The sequence below is a fragment of the Nansenia antarctica genome (assembly GCF_963989245.1).
Source record: "Nansenia antarctica genome assembly, chromosome: 1".
Lineage (NCBI taxonomy): Eukaryota > Metazoa > Chordata > Actinopteri > Argentiniformes > Microstomatidae > Nansenia > Nansenia antarctica.
The window spans coordinates 54,070,969-54,084,286 of record NC_137674.1 but is presented as its reverse complement, the minus strand read 5'-3'; positions in this window follow the sequence as shown (position 1 = coordinate 54,084,286).

Genomic DNA, 13,318 nt, shown 5'->3' with positions numbered 1-13,318 from the left:
TACGAGCTAGATCAGCTATATGGCACTAGCAGTTTTGTTAGGCATTACTAGTGCGGTTAGACATGTTTAAATGCAGAACAGACACAGGCGAAATGTCATCAAAAGCACAGAATGGCGACAAACACCTCACAGTGCTTACCTGTCCTGTCATTATTGCATCTCCTGCCCGTGTTCATTGCCCTGAGCATTTGCACAATTTAATTTGGCCATTGCACCCACCCAAAGAATCAATTTTGCATCTGATTGCTTGAGCTAGGGTTAAAAAATAAGAAGAAAACACCTGTTCCATTTATTTTTCTATTTCTAAAATGCTTGTGATTGTATTTTTTGTATTGATGATTGTATTTCTATGTCAAATGTTCTATTAGAGAAAAACAATATGAACAAGTGCTCAATGCATCCCCATTTCTCCTGATATAGGTGGTTGAGAGTGAGAGTGAGTCAGGGGCAGCAGGCAGGGGCAGTGGAGACAGCTCTAATTCACTCTTTGATTTTTTTTGTTTGTTATAGTTGTATGTTCTGCAATGCACTGAAGAGGGCTAAGTTTGATTGTAATAGGCTCTGAGTAGCCTAGGTACATATTTTATGTTTCCTCATAACTTTTTATTCAATTTGTTGACTCAAAGTTACCTCATTCTTTTCTAATTCACTCTTTGATTCTTTTTGAATCTTCATATTTAATAAAGTACCTAAAAAGTGCCACGTGTCAGTGTCAGGCCTCTGTGAGTTAAACCAAAACATAATAGTAGTCAGTAATTGCAGACCATGCCAGCTCCAAGGAAAAACAAAGAAAGAGGGAGATTATTTTGGGTGTAAAACGCACCAGAATGCAGGAAATTGAATCTACTATTTAAAAAAATTCGGGGGAGGGACCCCCAGACCCCCCGAAAAATAAGTGTCCCCCCCACATTCAAAAAGCTGCTGACGCCCATGTATGTACACATAATAAAGTCATGTTTTTTGAACCCTTAAAACCACTGCCTTCACTTGTCTGCTTTATGAACTGTAGTATCATTGTGTGCCGTGTTATTCACGGACAAACACGGTGCCCGGAGGCACCCTTTGCGGGTTAATAACTTCGGTTTACCGTGGGTTAGGATAACAATTAAAACGTGTCCGGATAGGGGAGAGCACAGGGAATCTAAAACCATTTGAATGGTGTCGATACGACACTGTTATCACGGTTGACACAGCAAGGAGCGAATTCCCTGGTAGAAATTGTCTGTCCCCCCGCTGATATCCTCCATGACGTGCTGCTGCTTAGAGCAGCGGGTGAACGCCCGGTTCATTGAGTTTAAGGTTAAAAAAAGCATATCTTCTCAGGGTGTCAGCGCGGTGGTTAAGGGCTCAAAATGACCGTATACCGATGGTGAAGTTAGCAAAGGAGTATTGTGTTTGTACCACCTCCACAGCCAGTGTTATTCACGGGCAAAGACGGTAAACGGAGACACCCTTTGCGGGTTAATAACTTCGGTTTACTGTGGGTTAGGATAACAATTCAAACGTGTCCGGATAGGGGAGAGGACAGGGAATCCAAAACCATTTGAATGGTGTCGATCCTACACTCCTATCACCGTCGACACAGCGCGGAGCGAATTCCCTGGTAAAACGATTCTCTCCCCCCGCTGTCAACGGGAGTTTCGACCAGCAGGCGCGGTGCTGCAGGCAGCAACGGGTGAACTCCCGGTTCATTGAGTTTACGGTTAAAAGCATAACTTCTCGGGGTGTCAGCGCGATGGTTAAGGGCTCAAAATGACCGTATACCGATGGTGAAGTTAGCAAAGGAGTATTGTGTTTGTACCACCTCCACAGCCGGTGTTATTCACGGGCAAAGACGGTGCATAATAGCGATTTTTGTGTTATGCTTGTTGTAAATAAAAGTTCTATGATGCATTGAAATGACATTAAACTAAGATAATACGATGGTCAGCATAATTTTTCGAATCTTTATTAATAAGCTATTACAGAAACTGTAGTGACATTTTCCAAGAGCGAATGTGGTATTTAAAGATGGCGGTTAGAGGTGTACAGTGAACACAAACGATGACGATGTTGTGACGATTTCCATTGACCAATCAACGGTGTGCAGCGTCACACGTCACACGCAGCCTGGCAAAAAGGTTCCGGGTCTAAATTTGGTTCCTGGTTAAGAAGGGTAGCTAAAGAAGCGACCCGAACCGAGCCGAGGCGACCCGGGCCGACAAATGGAAAAGCGCCAAAGAAGCAGGCCCTGTAATGGAAAAGGGGCTATAGTGAATCATCAATCCACCAGTCGTAGCAGGAAAAGTAATCTAGCTCAGGCCAGTGGCCATTGGCAGTCGTCGTGCTAACTTAAGATCTGTAAGGGATGGGCCACTGTGTATTTAGTAGGGCTGTACAGAGATGTCATCATCTGTATCTGTATCTGTTAAACCAACAAAATTATCTGTATTTGTATCTGTATTCAGATAGAAGACCGGAAGTAGGCATGGTTTATACTTGAAGTCACGTTTAAATCCGGCAAATGTTGTATGTTATATAACCTGTTATAACATTCATTGGCAATGCAAGTTTTGTTCCTTCAAAACATAAAATTTATTTCATATTGGCATATATGTAATTAATTATGGAATCTCTCTCTCTCTCTCTCTTTTATTTTATTTTTATTTTTTATTTTTAACTAAACTAAGTTTTATGAACTGTCTGAACCCCAACACCCCCTTTAACTGGGGGACCCTGACCAATCAGAATAGTGATGGTGGGAATTCCGACTCTTTTTAGTGAGCCAGATCCATTGGTTCAGCTCAGCAATAAGAGCCGCCCATGATTGGTATGTGTGCACATATCACTTAAATTATTCAACGTAATTACACTAAACCTTATCATTTTATTCTTTTTTTTTGGGGGGGGGGGGGGGGGGGATACCTTAAATAACATACACATATCAAAAACATTTACATGTGTATTATAACATACTTTCTCATTTGTTGCAAGAAATAAATATGCAAGATACTTCGTCTGGAATACATTAAAAGTGGTATATGTAACACACTAGGCTTACTAATGAAATAGTATGGTTCATAAATAATTACATAACTCTATGCAGACACATATATTTCAAAATATTTCAATGTATTTCAATGTATTTCTATTCAAAAATGCAATGGATTCGGTGAGTAATCCCCACTACTACCTAATTAGTGTAGAGTAGTGGGGATTACTCGCTGAATCCATTGCATTGCAATATTTTGGCTTGACTAGCAAGTGTGTCATTGATTTTCAACAAAAATGTTCAGAATAAAAGTCTGAACATTTTGATCGGTTGCCGACTTTTATTTATTTATTGTTTATTTGGCAGGGACAATGTACATCAAAGAATGCACCAGAATTAGCCAAGAAGGCTAGTTTTCATCCGTAGTCCCTGGCTGAACAGCTTAAAAGGAAAGACAGGCATTGGACATTACATTACATTGCATTACACATGGTTAGCACATCAGCATTAAAAAAAACAATATACAGATAATAAAAGGCATCAGCATAAAAACATAATTATAGAAACAATAAAGACATCGGCACAACAGAGAGATACCAGCTGCTGTCACAAATACACTTGAAGCCCAGCCTACTTTCCCACAGCTAAGTAGGCCATCGTTTCACTTTCTCTCCCTCCGTTATTGTCTCCATGTTCGCTGCTGGCTGTTAATCACACCGTTCTCTCAATGCTAATGAATAGAAATCCAATCAAAACAAACACCATGGGGTTGTGGTGCATGGAATGCTAATGCGAAGTGGTGGCCAGTATACCAACAGAAACAACAGCAACAACATATTGAATCGATGAAGGCTTATCTTGCAAGACAACCCATCCAAGACAACAGTAACAGATTGAGATGTGTTTTCAGTTATTGTCTAAGAGGTTTGAGGTATAAGGTATTTGGATATAGTAATTTAGCAGACAATGTTAGGCCTAATCTTTAGAGCTTCTACCAACAGCATTGCAGTGCATTCCATTAAAATACAACATTTCCTGTTGTTATTTATTGTAATATTGTGTCAGCATGTCCCAGATGCCTTAGTAGATACTGTATAGCTAATAATCAATCATGATATGAATATACCATCGAACATCATAGTTCACTTCAGTTTCATAAAAAGCCCTGGTTCAATCCCCCTGCAAGCAAACCTCAGGCCACACTGGCAAAGATGAAAAAAGGATGAGCATCCACTGAGGTACTGTAACAGAAAATACATTTCATTGCACAGTTTATGAGGGTATAAAATAGGTCCCTGTTCAATCATATCTAGCAACTGGGTGTGTTTACCTTCTTTTTAACTTATTGGTGTTTCTCCTTTTTCCCTTGACAGAATTAATTTTTACTTTAATATCTACAGTAGGGACTTCCACAACCACTTAACAACCACCCACCCACCAACACACCCACACAACACCCCATCCACCTCCTCCATATGCATCCATCCACAATTCATTCCAGATCCAGTGCTTGTGTAACAGGTAGCACCTGAAACCAATCAGCCCTAGGTAAGGCGGGACCTTAGAGGTGAACTCTCCCAATCAGCCCTAGGTAAGGCAGGACCTTAGAGGGGAAATCTTGGCTGACATGACGATTTAAGAAGCAGGGATACACAGGATTAGTCTACACGTTTGGTCCTCTCTGATGTTGGTTGCGCTGTCCTGATTAAACTGATTAGCCGCAGCCATTCGAGCTGAGACCCCTTTCTGCCACACTTGCATATCATGCCCCTCTGCACCTGCTCATTCCTCTGCAGCCCCCCACCCCCCACCTCTGTTTGTTGGTTGGAGGCAAACAGTCACACTGTACACAGGGGTAGCTTGACGATAATGAATGTGCATTAGTGAAAGAGACGCTGAGACATTCAAAACGGCACAAGTCTCCAGGGTTTCCGGCCACTGTGTAGTCTTGAATGGTAGCGACACTTAGTAGTGACGCGGAGTTCATTACCCATGGTAACAAGCCGTTCATTGACAAATAAGATGGGCAGCGTGGTGAATGCAGGCATGGCCACTGGCTGCTGGTCGCCTGGCAACAAGGACTGGGAGAGAACTGGCAATGCCAGCCAGGAGCCTGGGCCTTCACAACCTGCCTGGGTAAAACAAGGAGCTGGACTTTTGCGAGGAAAAATAGGTAACCCTTTAGTTAACAGCCATTTAGTGCTTTCCTTTTACTAAACAAGGGATACTTTCTGGTATAGTACTTACCTCAGTTAATTCAACACAGTTGGTAACTACCTGGTACTCAATGGCACATAAAGGTGTGTGAGTCAAATATGAAAGTAAATGAATAAATAATACAAATGTATATACATATACTGACCTGATAAAGAATGGCAAGACTTACCATTTACCATTGTTGGAGTGATAATCACACCATAGACCTCCAGCATGTGTGAGCCTATATATAGTATGCTGTATGTGTGAGCATGCTCAGGGAGGATGGAGCCCCCAGGGCTCTGAGCGTTGATACACAGCCCCCTATAGGAAGAAGCAGAGGCTGTGGAAGCAGCTGATTGGGTGGAAGCTGAGGTGGCGTGGGAGTGTGTCTCACTGCACTCCTCTATTTAACTGCTTCACTTCATGAATAAATGAAAGCTGCTGAGCTGCAGTGTTTATTCACAAGGGGATGTAGCTGTACAATGCTGCCACAATGTAGTATTAGTAGCATGTAGGATGTTGGATGAGCGGCTTACATAGCAATTATTAGTTAAGTCAGTCAAGTTAGCTCATGTGCTAAGAGAATGCATTATTGCACTACAGGAAGGTAGCATTTTAGCCACTTTGTCAAATTGTATCAATGTATCTTTTCCCGATTCTGCAGTTTCTGCAATTCTGAGTTAACAAAAGCTTTCTATCAGAGGGGATGTTATCAGCAGTCTCAATGCTCCAAGTCTTGTCAACAGAAATGTTAACTATCTGTGCTACGGTGTGGTAATATAGTTTGATAAGCCACAGTGTTAGCCACTATGCCATGAAAAGAAAGGCATGAGAGGGAGAGGAGGAGAGACAGAGAGAGGAGGGGGGGAAAAGCGAGAAAGAAGGGGGGGTGGGGGTGCATGCTGCCTGACAAGAATGATAGAGCGAGAGCAAACGTGACATAGTATAAAAAAATGAAAGTAAGGGCACAGGAGAGGAAGATAGAGAGAGAGAGAGAGAGAGAGAGAGAGAGAGAGAGAGAGAGAGAGAGAGAGAGAGAGAGAGAGAGAGAGAGAAAGACTGGTGGAAAGAGATTAGTGGAGGCAGAGTCACAGTGGATGAGGAGAAGGCGAGAAAAGGCAGATAGAGGGATGGGCTGAGAGTGAGAGAATGCAGAGAGAGAGAGATAGAGCGATCGAGGGGGGTGATGGAGAAGGAGAGAGAGCTATTAAGGGAGAGCAGGGGTTGCAAGAGGATAGCAGACTATTAAAGTTTAATGCAATCAGAGCCCCAAAGCCACCAAGCACAAAAAGGTCCATGCAGCATGTCAGCGATGGGAGGCAGGTCAGAAAGATAACCCAGGTCAGCTCTCATTTCACCCTCTCTGTGTGCAACCCTCCACAACGATCCCCCATGCACACCGTCTCCTTGTATCATGTGTTACCACAGACAGAGGCACTGCCTCCCAATAGTCTCCTCCCCTCCTCACAGTCCCTTTTCCTCGCTTCTTTCTCAAAATGCATTGGATGAGAAGATGCAAGGTTCCCTCCCCCTTAGATATATTCCTCCAATGCGCTTTGAGAAAAAGCCAAGGAGACAGGATGTGAGGAATAGAGGAGACCGTAGGGCGGCAGGGAGGAGCTCAAGGTCGGTCGGTCGGTGCACCAACATTGGATGGGCAACATTCATAACGGGACATTGGCCAAATGTACTGTCTTGGTCAGGGGTGGTGAAAAAAGTATTGATGCATTCAATTCATTGAGTGAATGAAGAGTTTCTTTTCAACTCACACATGCTAACAAGATCTTGCTAGCTAGCTACTAGCTAGTTAGTTATTCTAACAATAGATAACTAACTACTAACTAGTTAGTTATGCTAACAAGAGCTAACTAGCTACTTGAGTTTGCAAGATAAGTGGGTAATATGATGCTTAAAAAGCATGTCAGAATGCTATCCTCACAACACCATTGTATGTCAAGAACAACTGCCACCTAACAGAATGCACATAGTCATAGGAGCTGGACAGCTAGAGCTGTTATGGCTGATCCATTCAGTAACTCAAACATGGAACAATACCGCTGGCATTGGCCATCACACACATCCCTCTCAGCCAATACTATCACTGGCCTGTGTCCAGGCTGTTGGTCCTGTGTCCAGGCTGTTGGTCCTGTGTCCAGGCTGTTGGTCCTGTGTCCAGGCTGTTGGTACACTCCCCTGCGCTGCTGCTGCCCGCCCTGCCTGCCTGCTAGGTTGCCCTTGATGGCCATTGTCCAGGCAGATGCTGTGAGTGGATGGTGCTGACACAGCATGACAGACTGTTTTTTTTTCTTCAAAGTGTATGTTTGTGTGTTAATGGAAACAGCCAAGACAATGGAATGAGATATTTCCAAAGTAAAAGTTTATCAGTGACAGAGAAGTGGCGACACACAGGTATATGCAAGAGCCTATTGTAAAGGGGTAATCCCCTAAACGATATACATTTCCTTGGCACATGATATGATGTATTGTACATGAACCAATTAGACATATCATATTAAAATCAACTAATTGGCAGATGCTTGATCAGTGCATGGTACAAGCATGGTTTTTAGTTTGACATTTGCTACAGCTGCATCTGACATTCTTGTCAAGGGCTCGGCACAGCATCCGGAACACCTGGTAAGGGTTTGGTTGGGGTCTGCTATGCTGTCTATATATAATTATACATATTTATGTTGTTTATAAAAACAAAAACAAAACAAATATATATATATTTATATATGTATATACAGTACATTCGGAAAGTATTCAGACCCCTTCACTTTTTAAACATTTTGTTGTGTTATAGCCTCAATTTAAAATGGATTAAATAAAAAAATATTTGCCATCAATCCACACACAATACCCCAGAATGACCATCTTTTTAAATGTTATAAAATGTATTAAAATTTAAATACAGAAATACCCCCATGTACATACGTATTCAGAGCCTTTGCAATGACACTCTTAACATTTGCTAAAATGCTAAAATGTCATAAAGAAGAGAGAGAGAGGGATGACATGCAGGATATGTCCGTGGCCAGAATCGAACCGGGAAACCTGCGGTTACATGGTCGACGCTTAATGCGTTAGGCCACCAAGCGACCCAATTTAATCCATTTTAAATTGAGTCTATAACACAACAAAATGTGGGAAAAGTGAAGGGGTCTGAATACTTTCCGAATGCACTGTATATTAGCAATTTCACAATATTCAGATTAATCAGTGTGTTTGTGTGTGTGTGTGTGTGTGTGTGTGTGTGTGTGTGTGTGTGTGTGTGTGTGTATGTTTCTAGAGGTCAGATTGTGATGGGACAATGCGGTTGTGGAGCGCACAGACATAGAGGAAGGTTACGAGCATCAATGAGAGAAGGAAAAAAAAGAAGCTGAACATGCTCCCAAACGCACAGACCTTACCAGGTGCACTCTGGGAGATTGCAGCACTGCAGCAGTGACTACAGGGGTTAGCCCCTCCCTCTTCCTCCCTCCCTCCCTCCCTCCCTCTTACTCCAAACCCCTCTCCCCTGCCTCTCCTCTCCACACTTCCTCCTACAACTGTCCACTTGCCTGCTTCAGATAAGAAGAGGGGGGGGGGGGGGTATTGCTCAGCATGGAGAATGCAGGGATGGGGGGAGAAAGATGCTGAGCTGTGGGGTGGGGGGTTGGTTGGTAGATGCACTCTTCCCAAAGCAGAGCACAACCCCAACGTCGTATCTCTGTGCTCTTAATCATTCATACTGTACTGTAGGGCCAGAGCGCGGGACCGGGAGCACACAAGTTCTGTGTCGCTGCTCTGACAGTGACAACCTAATCTGCTCACATACAGAAAAAAAGCCATCTGTGTCCTCCAGCACAGCAAGAATGATGTAAAAGGCCACAGCGAACGACGACGACAACAAAGAGCGAGAGAAAAAATGGGAGGTGATATATAAAAGGGTTTGAGAGAGAGACAGAGGGGAGAGCGAAGAAGTGAGGACAGGAAGAGAATGGAGAGCAAGAGAGAAAGGGGTAGAGAGAGCAATGGATGGATAGAGAGAGTACAGGAAGAGATACTATGTCCACATGTATAATAAAGAGAGGAAACGGAGAGACAGGTGACTTATGAATACTAAGACATACACATTAGAGAAAGGGAGAGGGGGACGAAGACCATGGAAGGCTTGGAATGAGAAAATGACTCAAATAGAGACAGAGATGAGGAGAGAGGGCCAGGGAAGAGACAGAGCAAGAGAGAGAGAGAGAGAATCTGTTAACCCACTCTGCCCCCCCCCCCCCCCCCCAACCAAAACGTCATGCCAACAGCACTAAGGCAAGCAGCAGTGATCGATAACTTGTGACAGCTAGCCTCGACCCCCCGTCTCTCCCTCCCTCCGGCAGTGTCCTCCAGCTACGCAGCAGTGTGGTAGCACGCAGTCTGCCGCACCGGCACAGGACTGAACTGTCATTCAAAAGTAATGAAGAGAGACAAACGCAAGAGCCCAGCCAAGGATGTCAATAAATAATACAGCGAGAAACCCTTTAGTAAGCCAATACACATTTCAGAGTGCATGGACTGGATTGCCGTAAGAATCCAGAGTGTTGAAACCCTCTGTGTGTTTCCTTTTCAGCTTTGCAGCTGGCACAGGTGGGGAGGGGGGTGGGGGTGATGGAAGACGAGGGAGGAGGTAGGAGAGGTAAGGAGGAGTGCTGCTGTGTTCCCCGCTTTGAAGGGCGAACAAATCGGCATTGAGACATGTGCAGGACACCGTGTGCTGCCGTTTTAAAGTGCCCGCCCAGTGTTTTGGTGTAGGTTTTTGGGAATGGTCAAATCTAGGCCAAATCTAGGCCTATGAGAAGTAAGTTCTTGAGCACTATGCCCACTTTGCTTCCCCCATCCCCCCTCCTCCGCTGCCACTTAATCATGGGCTTCTACACAATCTATTAATATTTAAATCCATGTGGGGAAGTGCACAACTGCATACATACAGTAGAATGGAGAAATGAGAATCTGCAAATGACTCAGCACAATAGGAGCCATATCGACACCAGAGGAAGCAGACCGGACACTGTGTGTGTATGAAACACATTCATTTGCATGCAGGAGATGAGAAGGGAGGCAGCAAAGAGGGACAATTCAAGGCTGCCATTCTAAAAAAAGAGGGATATCACAGACCTAATTTCACAGCCACAACTAATTGTAACCATATCCTCTAACCCTAACCTAACCAATTCCTCCTGTTTTAACTAATTTCAAACGTCGCATTAGCAACGTTGTGGGTAGGGAAAATGGCCAACCGTATGAACAGCCAATTAAATCAGAGTGAGGCGGGACAAAGAGGCTGTTAACCAACCTTTTTCCTAAAAAATTGTGAGTGAAGCTTTCTCAAGCCTTGGTCAGTGTGCAGTCCAATGGCATCATTTTAACTAATAAGCCATTCATAGATAGAATCAATCAACTGAATAAATTGAATTTGCTAGCATAGCAGCAATTTATCTAATCGAACGACATTTGTGGGCACTGGAAGCAAGTACATGATTGGTCTGCCAGCACTCAGGTGGGATCCCTCAAACACCTCCCACATCACTACTCTGACAGCCCACCTAGCAGACAGATGATTCATGCTTATCTTATCTAAACGAGAGAAGATACTCTCTTTGGAATATACAGCCCCAATCCAAAAATGGGTCTAAAGGATGCAGCAAAAAGGACAGCAGCAAACATTCTCTAGTGTGACACTGACTAACCAAAAGCAAAACCGTACACTAATGTGAACACTTCGAGCAAAAACGTGTACAAGGTGCCTGTTATATCAAGATCTCTCCTTGCATCCTTCGCTCTTCATAAAATATCTGGAGATGAGTATCTATAAATTGATTTCTGCTTGTGTATCTATAATTCAGTTTTTTTTGTGTGTAAGACGTTTTCTGAATCTGATAACTCTAACAGTGTTTCCACACTAGCCCTGCTAGCAGATGTCCTGGGTCTGGGAGGAATTGAACAGAAAACAGAAAACCATCAATCACAACAGCAGGGGACATGTTTTCATTAGGCCTGACCTGAAGCCAGGGTTCAAAGGCTAGAAGTTGGGGTGTAATAGGGTGTAGTAGGGTGTCTAATTAAATTAGATTAGATTAGATTCAACTTTATTGTCATCGCAGAGTACAAGTACAATACAACGAAATGCAGTTAAGCATCCAACCAGAAGTGCAAATAGTGATATAAGGGCATGATATAAATAGAACAAGAGGTAGTGATAGGTAACTATGTAATATACAGTATGTGCAGAGGTAGTATTGTAACTTCAGTATAGTTTAGAGGTATATACAGTTATGGGCAATATGCAGTTATGGGTTATGTACAGTGAGGTAGTTTATGTACAGTATCTAATGTGCAGAAGTATAAAAGAAGCTATGTCAGGAGACAATGTGCAATGTGCAATATACAGTAGTACAAAGTTAGTAATGTAAACATCAGTAGTGCAAAGGTTATAGAGTGATCACATTAACCAGGGATGAGCGGCCGACAGGCATTGTCATTGTCATCAAGTATAGTCCATAGTATCAAGTATAGTCCAAAGTATCCCAAGGTGGGGGGGGGGGGGGGGGATAATTGTTCAGTGGGGTGTGTGGAGGGGGGGATTGTTTATCAGAGCCTGCTGTACCTCCTGAGTCTCTTTGAAGGTAGGGGGTCAAACAGTCTGTGGTTGGGCTGGGAGGTGTCCTTGATGATGTTTGCCGCCCTCCGTCGACACCAGGTTGCCTGGAAGGACTCGGTGGAAGGGAGTTTGGTGCCAACAATGCACTGGACGGTTTTCACCACCCATTGCTGGGCCTTCCGGTCGGACACAGTGCAGTTGCCATGCCACACTGTGACGCAGTTGATGAGGATGCTCTCAATGGTGTAACGATAGAAGTTGGTCAGGATCCTGGTAGACAGCTGGGCTTTCTTCAGTCTCCTTAGGAAGTATAGGGTCTGCTGCGCCTTTTTGACCAAGGAAGAGGTGTTAATGGTCCAAGAGGTCCTCGGAGATGTGGACCCCCAGAAACGTAAAGCTGGGAACATGCTCCACCTCCATCCCATTGATGTAGATGGGGGAGTGTTCACAGCGTCCAGTTTTTCTGAAGTCCACAATGATCTCTTTGGTTTTGCTGGTGTTGACGACCAGGTTGTTGTTGAAGAGAGAGCAGAGGAGGGGGCTCAGCACGCAGCCTTGAGGCACACCGGTGTTCAGGGTCAGGGTGGAGGAGGAGCGGTCCAACTTGTCCAACTTGACGAGCTGGGGTCTGTTGGTGAGGGAGGAGAGGAGAGGAGAGGAGAGGAGAGGAGAGGAGAGGAGAGGAGAGGAGAGGAGAGGAAAACAACAGAACCGTATCAAATCCCACAGCAGTGCTGTTTAGTATTCCAGGAGGTGGCTAGGGTATCTGACAGTGATGGATTCTGGGTATTAAAAACATTCAAGGGTACAGGGCAAAGGGACAGTGGCATATTGGATAGAGGGGGGAGAGAAGAGAGAAGAGAAGAGAGAGAGGGTGAGAGAGAGCAAGAGAGAGAGAGAGAGAGAGAGAGGCACACCAAAGAGCTGTACAGCAGTAGTGTAACACATGCCTTTGTGAGGAATGCTACCCCACAGAGTTTGAGAAAACATTGGTGGAAAAAAACTCACTCCTAACACAGGGAATGTCATCCAACTAGTCGTTTAAAAAAAATAAGTATTTTCTGGCTTTTGTGTAAAAACAACTCATTGTCTAGCAACTAGTGCAGTAGGTACAGTGGTACGACAGACACAAAGAATCTGTGCTACTAAATGATAATGTTGCATCCAACACACAAAATCAGCAAAGCTTTGACGGGTGTGCAGAGAAGGGGATAAGTGCTGAAAAACAAGTCATTATGCAAGGCTCTTAAAGATGGATACCACGTAACTGGCCTGGATCAATGCTTCTGAAAAAGAGAAAATGTGGGAGAATGAAAAAGACACGAGAAAGACAGACTATTTTTGCAATGCATTGTTGTCCTTTGTTAGATATTGATAGATGAGATCTAGAGGACGGTCGATACCTATTGGCTCTTCAGTACCCAGTGGATATCTAAATTGTGTATTATAGAATACTTATCTTCCAGGTTTACGGTCTATTCATGGCAATTTTACAAGACTCCAGGCTATATTTTGAA